Genomic DNA, 12,641 nt, shown 5'->3' on the forward strand with positions numbered 1-12,641 from the left:
TGACTATAATTAATTCTTAATATTATTGGCAATATTAATTTTATCATAAACCTTACAGGTATGTTAAAAAGCTAAGTCAGCCTAAATTCATATGCCAGAGTTACTAAAATGTTTCATTTTTAATTTTTTCATTTTCAATTCAGCTGCTTGCTTAGTCTTCGTAGAATACAGTTCATTAAAATGCTTCTACAAAGAGAACTATTTTAATTTCCACTTTAAAAAATGTAAGGTTCCTAAAGGTTATAAAAGTCAATTTGCTGTTGCTGTTTATATGCTAAGACAACATGAAATCTTACTGGGTAAAGGAGATAGCTTTGATTCCACAAAAGAGTTACTTGCAACCTATATTTTATAAGCAAGGCCAGTGTTCTAAATAATTTAGGTTCATAAAAGGTCATGAAACATATAACATTTATAGTAATTTAAAACTGTTTTAACATGCAGTTATTAGATTCCTAATCAGGATGGGCATATAGTTTCAAAGCACGTTTGAATGATTTGTTATTGTCCTTTTCCAAAAGTAGTGGTAATAATGTATATTTAATTGCAAATGTATTCTCATATGAATACCAAAGACCTATATTTCTGTTTCCATAGAGATCACAACAATGTGAATGTGTGTGCAGATAATGTGGATATATACATTGCTTCCTACACGAATAAGGTTACATTAAAAAATCCAAAGGTTCAAGTTTATCAGGGTTATTTCTACCCCTAAGATGGCTTACATAACCATCAACTCAAACCTCACCAATACCCCAGTCCTTTCTTGCTTCCATTCAAAATTTGCTGATTTAAGTATGTTAGAGTATGCTTGAAAAACAAGCAGGAGAGTCAGATTCTTCAGTGCTTAGTTGCTATTTTCTTATTTGTTAAACGTCTTCCCCCAAAAGATTCTCTCAGGCAATCAATTTGTTTTGGCCTGAATTGTAAATATTTATGAAACAGGACCTGCACACAAAAAACACAAAGACGGAAAACGGGATTTTTCATTTATCATCCTCACCTCCCACCAATCCAAAATATATTTTTCTTATTTTACTTTTTAAAAGTGAATATTGAAAAAATCATAATTATGATGTCTTTAATGGCAGATAAGCTTAATTCACAGAAGCCGGGGAAGGACGTGCAGGAGGGGGAGCAGCACCCAGACTGCGAGGCGCTGCGATACTTGCTGGTCTGAAAAGTCAGCTCGGGTGGCTGCCAGTGCTCGCATAGAGAGAGTCTCTGCATTACTGGTCGGACGATTAGTTTCGCGCAGAAAATAAACTTTTGAAAGTGCTTTATAGAATTCAACTGCCTCTAGCAGCAGTTAAACATAGATATCTTAGACATTAAAAAAAATTACTACCAGCTCTATTGAAGTAGAATTGAACACAAAAATCACACATTTTTAATGTATACAATTTGGTGAATCTGGAAATTAGACATCTTTAAAGGAAAGAGTGTGATGGTGTGTAAACCAAGAAAGGAAAGCCATGTGAAAATTCTGTAAGTATAGGAGATAAACTAAAAATTCAAAAGGCTTGCCTCTGTTTGATGGATGACACTGCCTGGTCTCATTCAGGAAGACATTCTCAATTCTTTAAGAGTTAATTTGTCTCCATTTCTCTTGAAGTATGCCAACACCCCGGGGTTGGGGGGAGGGACAGACAGGGCTGTACAGCAATGCACTGCACCCTTTATTTGGATGATGTTCCACTCTATATCTTGTCTGAAATTACATTACTAGAAAAATTGCTGCCAAATTTAAAGTCAGTCACTAACCGGGCTTCCTAGGTGGCTCATCGATAAAGAATCTGCCTGCCGATGCAGGAGATGTGGGTTTGATCCCTAGGCAGGGAAGATCTCCTAGGGAAGGAAATGGCAATCCATTCCAGTATTGCTGTCTGGGGAATCGTATGGACAGAGGAACCTGTTGGGCTACAGTCCATGGGGTCGCAAAGAGTTGGACATGACTTAGTGACTAAACTACAGCAACAGCAGTTAGCAGCATGTTTATGCAAAGTTCTATGACATTGGATGGTGTTTAATTTTTTTCTAGCTATTAATCCATATTGTGTCTTGTCACACCATGGCTGGTTGCTCTTCTGTTAGACAGTGAAAGAGAATTAGCACTTCAGACCAAGCCAGCATTGTAACCAAGGAAAATATGTTTTATAAATTCCGGTTCAAAAATTATTCTCCCAAAGAACAAAAACCTCCTTCTAAATGTGTTCTGAAATACATGCTTACAAACACAAGGCCACTTAACAGCAGTGAGAATGACATTTAAACACATGCGAAGCTCAAGTGATGTGAAAGGACTCCCAGCAGCCACTGAAGTCTCCTTCCACAGCCTGAAATCAGCAAACAGGGCATATAAATTTCTAGGATAAAATATAATTGCAGCGTTAGAGACATAGTCTTCACAAATTATCAAATGTGTTAGGGAGCTCTTGAATATTAGAAAGACAGCATATGCACGGGGGAAATTTGTCAGTGTGTCTGCGCATTTGAGCACCTCTGATAGTGGGACGGCACACAGCACGATACGTGTATGCAAAGTGTAACAGTGTGGATCAGTGCTACCCCATACATCTGGGGTCCAAAAACACGAGGCCGAGCTTAGAAGGAACTACTTTGTGGAAAGGTAGGAATTCAGTAAACACACAAGGCTGGCAATCGCCCCACATGTCACATTACGCTGTTCTCCCCTTACTATTTCCCTTCACAGCTACCCTATTGTTGCGTTCCTCCTAGCACCGGGCCAGGGGGGCAGAAGCAATGCGATCAGTTCATAGGGCTGCGGGGAGCTCCGAGGGGTGATGTGATTCAGGACAGAGGGGCAAAAGTCACACAAACAGAACAGGATCAACGATTGCCTTCAAGTTCAGAGAAAGTAACCTAGGCGTTCTGTTTTAAAGTGGACTGCCTCATAGGCGGCAAATTTAAGGAACAAAAAATTCCTTTAATTGAATACCAAGAACAATTAATGTGACCCACTATCATTGGTATATAGAGTTATTCGGAAAAACTCCACTAACTCCTTCTATATCCTGTCCTATACGTATGGTCAGATGGAGTTGCCAGAGGAAGGCCTGTAGTTCAGCCAAAATTCACTGTGGTATAGCTGCCTGTTGGGAAGAAGCGTCATGAGATTTGAGAGCTTAGAGGACTTTTCAATGTCTCCAACCCCCCACCTTGTTTTAAAAATGAGATGACCAGAACTCTCAAGGGGTCAGAGAATGTCTCTGATCAGGGTTCACATAAGGCCAAGCTCAGAATGTGGATTTTGGACTCTCAGGGTAATTAATCTATGTCCCTATCTACCTTCCTGTCCGTGAAAGAGAAAGTGTTAGTGTCTGTCGGGTCTGACTCCGCGAGCCTGTGGACTGTAGCCCACAAGGCTCCTCCGTCCATGGGATTCTCCAGGCAAGTACACTGGAGTGGGTTGCATTCCCTTTTCCAGAACGTCTTCCCAACCTAGGGACTGAAGCCAGGTCTCCTGCATTGGAGGTGGATTCTTTACCATGTGAGCCACCAGGGAAGGCCACTATCTATATCTACATTTAAACCAATAGCAATATAGTCGATTCCTGGTTTTTCAGGGACTGTGGGCATTTGCTTCTTTTAGTGTGTCACTGCTCAAGCTCCACCAGGAGCACAAAAATAGAGTGCAAGTGAAAGTCGCTCAGTCACGTCCGACTCTTTGTGACCCCAGCTACCACACAGTCCATGGAGTTCTCCAGGCCAGAAGACTGGAGTGGGCAGCCTTCCCTTTCTCCAGTGGCTCTTCCCCATCCAGTAATCGAACTGGGGTCTCCTGCATTGCAGGCAGATTCTTTACCAGCTGAGCTACCAGGGAAGCGCACAAAAATAAGTTCTTACTCAAATCAATTGCCTACACTTTATGTTATTTTGTTATAAGGGTCGTCAGAAAGAACAAAGGTATAGGTTGTTGTCTGAAGAGTGGATTGGACATTACCTTGGCTTTTAATTTTTTGTGTACTTGCCCCTCTGTGCCACGCAAAGGGCAGAGGGAGCTCCGCACTGCTGGGGGCCGGCTGACACTGGGCCCTGAAAGCAGCAGCTGCTTGCAGAGGACAGAGCTCCCAGCGGGAGGGGGCCCGGGGCCGGGACGAGCCCCCTCGTTCACGTTCACTACCCAAGAGGAGACAGCTTAGTTCACAATGTAGGCGAAACCTACCAAAGACAGTATGAGAAAACTGCCTTCAGGGAGTTTAAAATCTCTAATCGACTGTGACAAACAAGATGTTAGCCGAGCAATGAAGACTCAGATAAAAATCAAAGGAATAAGATCTGAGGCCCGGCTATGTGTGCACGCAAGGCATTCCTGAAACTCCTGAGAAGCGGGAAGCCTTCATGGGGTGTCCAGAGGACCGGGACCCTACATGACAGCCGAGAGGCTGGCAACACCCCTCCGTGCCTGAGAAATGGTGACATTCCTGCACAGCAGAGAAGGGCCACCCGGCCAGCCAGCGGCTCCGAGTCCCAGTCCATCAGGGTAGGATCACATCAGTGGAATCAACCGGGAACATGGCACCATTTTCCGTGGCCACTGACAGAAGCAAAGTACACAGGATCTTCAAGTGAAAAGTCTGAAGACAAAACACACACACACACACAAACCTACAACAAAACAACAAAAGCCCCCAACCACCTCCGACTGCCTAGCGATTTAAAACGAATTAAAATGCAACCTTATATTCAGTGAAGTCCTCCAGTTAGCGCATAAGGAGGTCTAAATCCCTAGTCGGAGACCCCCGGCAGCAGGAGCACCTAGCAGGGCTGCACACCTCTGGTCCCCCCAGCAGTCAGTGACTTCCCACAACTCCTCTGTTCTCTTCCAGACCACCTACAGACACCCAGGAGAGAGCCCGAAATAAACACAGCTGCGCCTTTGTGCTGGGTGGCAGCCGTGGAGTTACACCATTTCCTTGTGTGGACCAAGCTTTATTTACAGTTTTTCTTAACAAAATATGCAAATACAAGGTAAGCAGAAAAATACAAGGGCTCTGCTTTGCAGAAAAACTAGAGACATTTAGTTTGAGGCCTTTGTGCTACAGAGCTTTGAAGCTGGAGTCAGATAGATCAAGCCCCCACAAAGGCATTTGCTATGAGTACAGGGCAGCAAGACTCCTTAACCAGTAGCCCCAACCCAAGAATCGCTAAAACAGCCTCATGACTGTTACAACCTTGGAGGATTTCAAATCATCTTTGTTGTCTTAAACCATAAAGGGTTCCAGCAAAGAATGACAAACTTGGGTGGTACCCGATAAAACATCTCCACAGGTCACACATCGTCAAGATTTACACATACACTTGGCTTATCATTGTTGCTTCTAAGTGAGCCTTAGGCATATTTTGAAACAGACCTTCACTCCAACTCTGCCGCTATCATAACGTTATTGTCATGATATTTTCAGTTTTCTATTCAACACTTATTTAGGTTGTGGTTAGTGCTATTACAAGGCAGCTGGCCTGATAAACTGAACACCTGCTGTGTAAGGCTCTGTGGTATCTACAATACAGACAGGAATCTGTCAGCAAGGAGCTTTGTTAAGCTGTGCATTAACAGAACAAACAACGGTCAGTCTTTGGTAAAAGGATCACTAGATATGGCAGATTACAACTGGCCTGAGGATTAGAAACTGTTCTGACTACGGTCCATTACGAACTGACATGCATGTAGCAGGAAACACTTCAGGTGTTCTTTATGTTTAAAAAAAACCCTATAGAATAGCAAACTGTGACATCAGTGTTTCCTGACTGAAACCAAAGGAATTCCATGCTTCAGAATTATTTTTTCCTCTCCAGGTCGAATGAAATCTGACGCAGAATTGAAAACACAAGCTATACAATGGTATTTAATTGCTTCAACAGCTACTACAGCAATTTGGGGTTTAATGCTTTCATTTCCGGCCAGCTTCTGCATGTATGGCACTAACATTTGCCAGCTGGCTCCAGAATGTGGACCAGAAGTTTAAGAAAAAAGAAGGGAAACACTACCAATCATTTTTACATTAGTAAAAGACTCTCCTTCTGATTGTTGTCTCAGGGATACAGTATTGCTTGTCTTTTTTTGATCCAGGAGAGACCCGAGTCCTCAAGAGTCATTCAAACCAGCTTAATGGCAGGATCGCCTGACTTGGGAATGACGCATCTTGGAGACAGGAGAAACAAGGAACAGGTTCAGTTTCTCCATGAGGCAGTGCCACCAGCTGCCTGTGTTTAAGGGCAGTGATCCTGGGGCAGCCGAGTTACTGCACACGGGAGGGAACACTCCCTCCAAGGTGAGGGGGAGAAAAACTGAGTCACATCAAGTCCCACAACTCAGAGCGTTTGTTCCAAATTATTACCTTTTTCTCAGGATGTATTTCTCTAAGGTGAACTTGTAATAAGTATGAAATGAAAGTCGCTCAGTCGTGTCCAACTCTTTGCGACCCCATGGACTGTACAGGCCATGAATTCTCCAGGCCAGAATACTGAAGTGGGTAGCCTTTCCCTCTCCAGGGGATCTTCCCAACCCCGGGATCGAACCCAGGTCTCCCGCATTGTAGGCAGATTCTTTACCAGCTGAGCCACAAGGGAAGCCCAATAAGTAATAAGTATAGGTTCCTTTTTTTCCTGTGATAATGACTACCTTGGTTGGATTCCCCAGAAGCTGACCCTGAGATATGGTTTCCAGGCTAGTATTTAATTTGGGAAGTGAGGGCAGGAAACACCAGGAGGGGGTGGGGAAGTCGTGGGAAAGGGGAGGAAACAAGAAGAGGTGTGGGTGAAGGGGGTCCCCTGGGTACCGGGCCCCAGCCAGGAGGGGAGCTCTGGACATGCTGGATCCACTTCCCAGCCGCCCGGGGAGCCAGGCAGCTGGTCTTTCCCTGCAGCCTGCTTCCAGCCCGCCATGGGTCCAGGGGAAAGTCCCGAGGCACAGGGACAGGTGTGAGAGCAGAGGAGCCGCAGAGGGGTGCGCACGGGCTCCGGGGAGCGCTGCTGCGCCGCTGTGCTCAGGCGGGGCTGCCTTGGGTTCCTCACTGATGTCACACCCACACCAGGAGTGCTGACAGGTGGGGCTACGGGCTTCTGCTGCAGTTGGTCCTGGGGCCACAGATTTATCTTCCTCCTTAACCACTCATTCTGGATTTCCCTCACCTTCCACCAGCCGGTCTAGGCTGCTTGCTTGACGATGAGATAGACCTTTGTCCTGTGGGGTCTGAGCTCCTGCTCCCATGTCTGCTAGGCCAGGGGTGCCGCTTCACCCATTTGCTGGAATCACCAGGCACAGAAAAGATGCCCAGGAAGCCCCCTGAATCCAGAAGTATCCCTCCCTGCCCCGGTCTTCCCCTAATGAGAAGGGTCGTTTCTCTGTCGTCTGTATGAGGAGCCCAGAGGAGAGGCCTTAGGATTGAGGGGCCCTTCCAACGCCCTGGCAGCGCATCCTTCGCTGCCGCGGAAGCCAGGGCCCTACTGGAGACAGCGCAGCAGTGCGGTATGAGGGTCACAGGAGCCCCGCGGCCCACAGCACCGCACCCAGCGCTGCAGGGCGCGGTTTCCGGCCGGGGCCACAGGCCGCTCCAGCGTCGCAGGGGGACGGCGGCTCCGGGGGGCGCGACGCGGGGCGGGGCAGCGCGTCCTGCGGTGCCGGCCCCTCCGTCACAGCGCCTTCCCGCTGCGAGGCCTGACGCAGGGCCACCCGGGGCTCTCGGGCGCCGCAGACACCGCGAGCGACGCTCAGCGCAGCTCGAGCCCTGCCGTCACGGGAGGCGGACGCGGACACGAACGCGGGCCCGTCCCGGCTCTGAGGAAACCGCCAGCCCCCAGCTGCCGCCTCAGCTCCGGGAAGGGAGGCCCGGGGCCCCGGGTGCAGCGCGGGGCGGACGCGGCGCGCCGTTCCACCGCGGGCAGCGCCGCGACTCCCCCAGGCCCCGGGGCGACAGCCGGCCATCCGCCGGGGCGCCCGCGGGAGCGGCAGCACAGCCGCTCGGAGAGAAGGACCGGGCAACACGCGACGCCAGCCGCGCCCGCGGCCGGAAGAGCGCGCCCCTTCCGGCCCCGCCTCCGGGTGGCGCATCACTTCCGGCCCCGCCTCCCGGGCGGCGCGTCACTTCCGGCCGACCCGGGGCTGCAGCTCCTCGTCAGGCCGCCGGCTTCCTCCGGCCGGGCGCTCAACGGCCGTCTTTCCGAATCCGGGGCCGGCGGCCGAGCCCGAGTGTCCGCGCTCAGGGCCCCTGGCCGCTAGTGCCGCGGCCTCGCGGGCTGCGTGATGCTGCTGTGCAGACGCGGGTCGGCCCGCGGCTTCTGAGGGACCAGGGTCGCGGCCGGGTCCTCGGCTCCCACCCGCCTCCCGACTCCTGCCGCCGCCCCGCTCCCGAGGCCCGGTCTTCGGGCGCTCGGCGCTCGGCGCGCGGCCGATCGACGCCCTCGGCGCTCCGACGGCGGAAGTGAGCGTGCGGGCCGCGGCTCGGGGCCCCATCCGCGCGGGCCTGCAGGTAGCTGGAGGGCCCGGCCTTGGAGAGGGCGAGGGCGGTGGGCGAGGGCGGGGGTGCGGCAACTGCCGTCAGGCCCGCGGCGCTCTGCAGCCCGGACCGCTGGAGTGCAGCTGCGGGCGTCCCGGAGCCCCAGCCCCGCCTACCAGGGAACCGAGAGGGTCCTGGAGCCCGGGCCCAGCTTCCTGGGCAGCTGCGGGCCTCGCGGAGCCCCAGCCCCGCTGACCCGGGGACCGAGAGGGTCCTGGAGCCCCGGCCCAGCTTCCTGGGCAGCTGCGGGCCTCGCGGAGCCCCAGCCCCGCTGACCCGGGGACCGAGAGGGTTCTGGAGCCCCGGCCCAGCTTCCTGGGCAGCTGCGGGCGTCCCGGAGTCCGGCCCCTCCTCTGCTAGCGCCCCCGGAGCGGGCTGACGCTCGGGGGTGCGGTGCAGTTGGCCTCTCCTCCCCCTAGGCGCACCTGCTTACCTGTCACTCTGTCAAGTTTGAGTATTGGTGAAGAGCGAATCCCAGAGGCAGGTTTTGCTTGTTTCCTTCCGTTGCGTCACTGGCGGTCTATACTGGGACTTCCTCGGTGCCCGTCAGTGTTTCTCTGGGTTGACGGTATCGTCGGCGTTGTACAGACGGGGAGACGGAAGCTCAGAGTGCTTGTGTGAGCAGCCTGAAATCATGTAATTACCCAGTGTCTATCTGCCAGTGACAGCCTGCAGTGAGGCCCTGGGGCCCGAACTCTTGTGTTTTCTCCCAATAAACAGCTTTGAATGGAAGTAAGCTTTTCTTGTATCGCTGAAGACTGCTCCTACTAATATGTATGAGGAAACGTGTCTTTTTTTTTTTTTAATCTGAGTAAACTTATAAGGAAAACTTTTTAAAAAGTATTTAAACCTTAACGAGTTCATTTGGGTGTACTGTTTTGAAAAACTAATTCTACCTGAGGTTATGTGGATTGCTTTTCCAATGCATAATAATGTATTGATTATTTTCTAGGCAGGCTTGGTGTCAGGGCACTGGAATTGGAAACAGAAAGCTTCCTAAGGAACCTCTATGTTAAAAGTTGCTGACCCAAAGGGAGGCAATAGAAAGAGGGTGATGTATGCTTAGTACTGAAATCTTTTCTGTCTGGTTAAGTAAAAATTTTGTGGTTTTAAACAGAGAATCCCCCAGTGTAACATGGAACAATGCTTGGAAGTTTCAGAAAATGATGTTTTCTTCTTTTCAGGTATTTAATTTCCTAAATCGAATATCGCTTTGCCAATTACCTCTCTAAAAGATGATTATTAACCTGACAAGTTAAATTTTCATTCCACGAAAATTTGAGAGCCTGTTATGATAAAACCTATTGGGAAATGAAATTAATAATTAACATTTTTGCACAGGCAGTCCTTTAATACGTCTTTAATACATACAGAACGATTTCTAGTGTTAGGCCTGGCACGCTTAGGCAACGTAGGAAGTGTTGCGTGTGCAGTTAGCGTCTCCCTTACTTTTCACCCTTTCTCTGGTTTGCTCACCTCATCTAGCCAGGATTCCTAGCTCAGCACCTCCACAGAGTGGCGCTTACACGTTTGCTGAATGGGTGAGTTTTAGGCCAGTTTTGAGCAGAGAGGATTTTAGATTGACTGGAATGGGAAGTAACGCTGATAACTCTGCTGAGCAGTGTGCTAGGGCCTTGCTTGTTCTCAGATTCCCAGGAAGGTGTTCCTGGGTCCCCTGGAGTGCCTGGTGAGACCGCATGGTGGAAGTATTGAGTTTCAGTCCTGTGATTCTCCACACTGTTATGTTAACTTAAAAGGATTATTGATACAAACACACAAACTTACAGTGACTTTGGAGAAATTACGCACCTTGGAGCTGTGGACACACCTGCAGGCACCCTTAGACTTCAGTTTGGAAAGTACAGAGTTGAAGCTCCACCTCCTGGTCCGTGTGCTGCCACCCGCTGCTTTGTAGCATGGGCTGAGCTGTTTAGCAGTCTTTTGGGGCCTCAGTTTCCTTGTTCCTGAGAATATAGAAAACTAGATTATCTCAGAGTTTCCTGCTTTGAAAGTTTCCAACTCAGTGGATCCTGTAACCACTTAGCACTTGTCCTGTCCTGTGTTATCTTAGGGGTTGTAGCTATTTACACGTTTGTCAAAAGAAGCTCTTGCCAGACATTTTTGTGTCTCCCAATTTTAACATATGCCTGACACATATTAGAAATAAAAGTGGTCTGGATTCAGAAGGGGATGTTTTTATCTTCTCCATTAAATAGCCAAGAACTAAGCTGCAATACTCAGTGTAAATACAATAGGAATTCGGAGACGGGAGAGGATGTTTTGGGGTTGGAGGAACTGGGAAGGCTTCATGGAGATCAGACCTTAATGGGGGAGAATGTGGCCCTCTGGAGAGAAGTGAATGTCTGGCTGACTTACTAGGAACAAAGGCCCAGGACTAAGGTGTGAGTGCATTTTAGATCATGGAATGCCTGGAGTTCAGGCAGAGGAGTTTGGAACTGACTTAAAAAGGCTGTTTTTGTGTTGTTGTTATTTTTCCTGGAAAATTGTACTGGGTTTGTTCAAAAGCATCATTAACATCCTTTAATAGTGTTGGTGGCATTTAAGACTGGGGTGGGCTATACAGTTTGCATTAAGTTTTGGCTCTGGTGTTAGTGCTGCCTTCTTGCATTTTCCCCCTTACAGCTTGGTGTCAGTATGGAAAGGATGGTGGACCGTGGGGCTCAGGAAGCCTGGATCTTTGTTGGTTAGAATGTAAGCCGCACAGTGTAGGTCCTCGGCTCAGCCTGGGGTGTGCCTGCCCGTGGGTAGTTCTCAGGAGTCCTGCAGCCCTGAAGAGCTGGCCCTCTGCCTCTTGCCAGGTCTGTTTTTGGCAAGGTTGGCCTTTAGTTTCATCTGTAAGCTTCTGTGAATTGTTTAGGACCTTATCCACTTGTAAAGTGCTGTGATTTGGCAGGGGGTATATAATGTGAACTTTTGCTGTATTATTGTTGTTGTTTTGACCCCATGGACTCCAACATGCCAGCCCTCCCTGTCCTTCAGTATCTCCCAGAGTTTGCTCACACTCATGTCCATTGAGTCGTCAATACCATCCAACCATCTCATCCTCTGTCGTCCCCTTCTTCTCCTGCCCTCAATCTTTTCCAGCATCAGGGTCTTTACCAGTGAGTTGGCTCTTCGCATCAGGTGGCCACATCACTGGAGGAGCTTCAGCATCAGTCCTTCCAATGAATATTCAGGGTTTATTTCCTTTAGGATTGACTGGTTTGATCTCCTTGTTGTCCTCTGAAGAGTCTTCTCCAACTCCACAGTTCAAAGGCATCAGTTCTTCAGCACTCAGCCGTCTTCATGGTCCAGTTCTCGCGTCCGTATTGGACTACTGGAAAAACCATAGCTCTGACTATGTGGACTTTCATCCGCAAAGTGATGTCTCTGCTTTTTAAAGCACTGTCTAGGTTTTTCAGTTTTTCTTCCAAGGATCAGGCATCTTTTAATTTCATGGGTGCAGTCACAGTCTGCAGTGATTTTGGGGCCCATGAAAATGAAATCTGTCACTATTTCCATTTTTCTCCATCTCTTTGCCATGAAGTGATGGGACCAGATGTTTATGTCGTGTCCTCAGCTGTGACTCTTCTAAAGTTTGTGCCTGCCTCCTTCTTTGTTTCAGTACCTGACTGGGAAAGATCACCTGATAGCTTGTTTTGTTCACATTTCTTGTCTGCTATTCAGATAAAAATTCTTCCATACTAGTTTTTAAAAAATTGATTTAATCCTTTAAAATTTATTTAGATCCTTTTAATCCTATTTTTGGAGAAGACTCTTGAGAGTCCCTTGTACTGCAAGGAGGTCCAACCAGTCCATTCTAAAGGAGATCAGTCCTGGATGTTCATTGGAGGGACTGATGCTAAAGCTGAAACTGCAATACTTTGGCCACCTCATGCGACGAGTTGACTCACTGGAAAAGACTCTGATGCTGGGAAAGGTTGGGCGCGGGAGGAGAAGGGGACGACGGAGAATGAGATGGCTGGATGGCATCAACGACTCTGTGGTCATGAGTTTGAGTGTACTCCGGGAGTTGGTGATGGACAGGGAGGCCTGGCGTGCTGTGATTCATGGGGTCGCGGAGGGTCGGACACGACTGAGCGGCTGAACTGGACTGAACTG

At 48.8% G+C, this 12,641-nt stretch overlaps 1 protein-coding gene and 1 long non-coding RNA gene across 7 annotated transcripts in view; one reads left to right on the top strand and one right to left on the bottom strand.

The window, feature by feature from the left end:
• LOC148774235 (uncharacterized) overlaps window positions 1–9,087 on the bottom strand; it is a 42,099-nt gene extending 33,012 nt beyond the window's left edge. For all 3 annotated transcript variants that reach the window (XR_016036010.1, XR_016036011.1, XR_016036009.1), the window contains exon 1: window positions 8,953–9,087. This is a non-coding gene — a long non-coding RNA (uncharacterized LOC148774235). The remainder of the gene's footprint in view (window positions 1–8,952) is intronic.
• EXOC2 (exocyst complex component 2) overlaps window positions 8,130–12,641 on the top strand; it is a 126,747-nt gene continuing 122,235 nt past the window's right edge. The window contains exon 1 of one of the 4 annotated variants that reach the window (XM_055407088.2): window positions 8,130–8,492. The gene's annotated coding sequence lies outside the window, so the exon portion shown is untranslated. The remainder of the gene's footprint in view (window positions 8,493–12,641) is intronic. The other 3 variants (XR_008683338.2, XM_055407084.2, XM_055407087.2) reach the window with 3 other exon arrangements.

This window comes from Moschus berezovskii, chromosome 23 (assembly GCF_049115385.1).
Source record: "Moschus berezovskii isolate FMDL1 chromosome 23, NW_MosBer_1.0, whole genome shotgun sequence".
In the NCBI taxonomy this organism is placed as follows: domain Eukaryota; kingdom Metazoa; phylum Chordata; class Mammalia; order Artiodactyla; family Moschidae; genus Moschus; species Moschus berezovskii.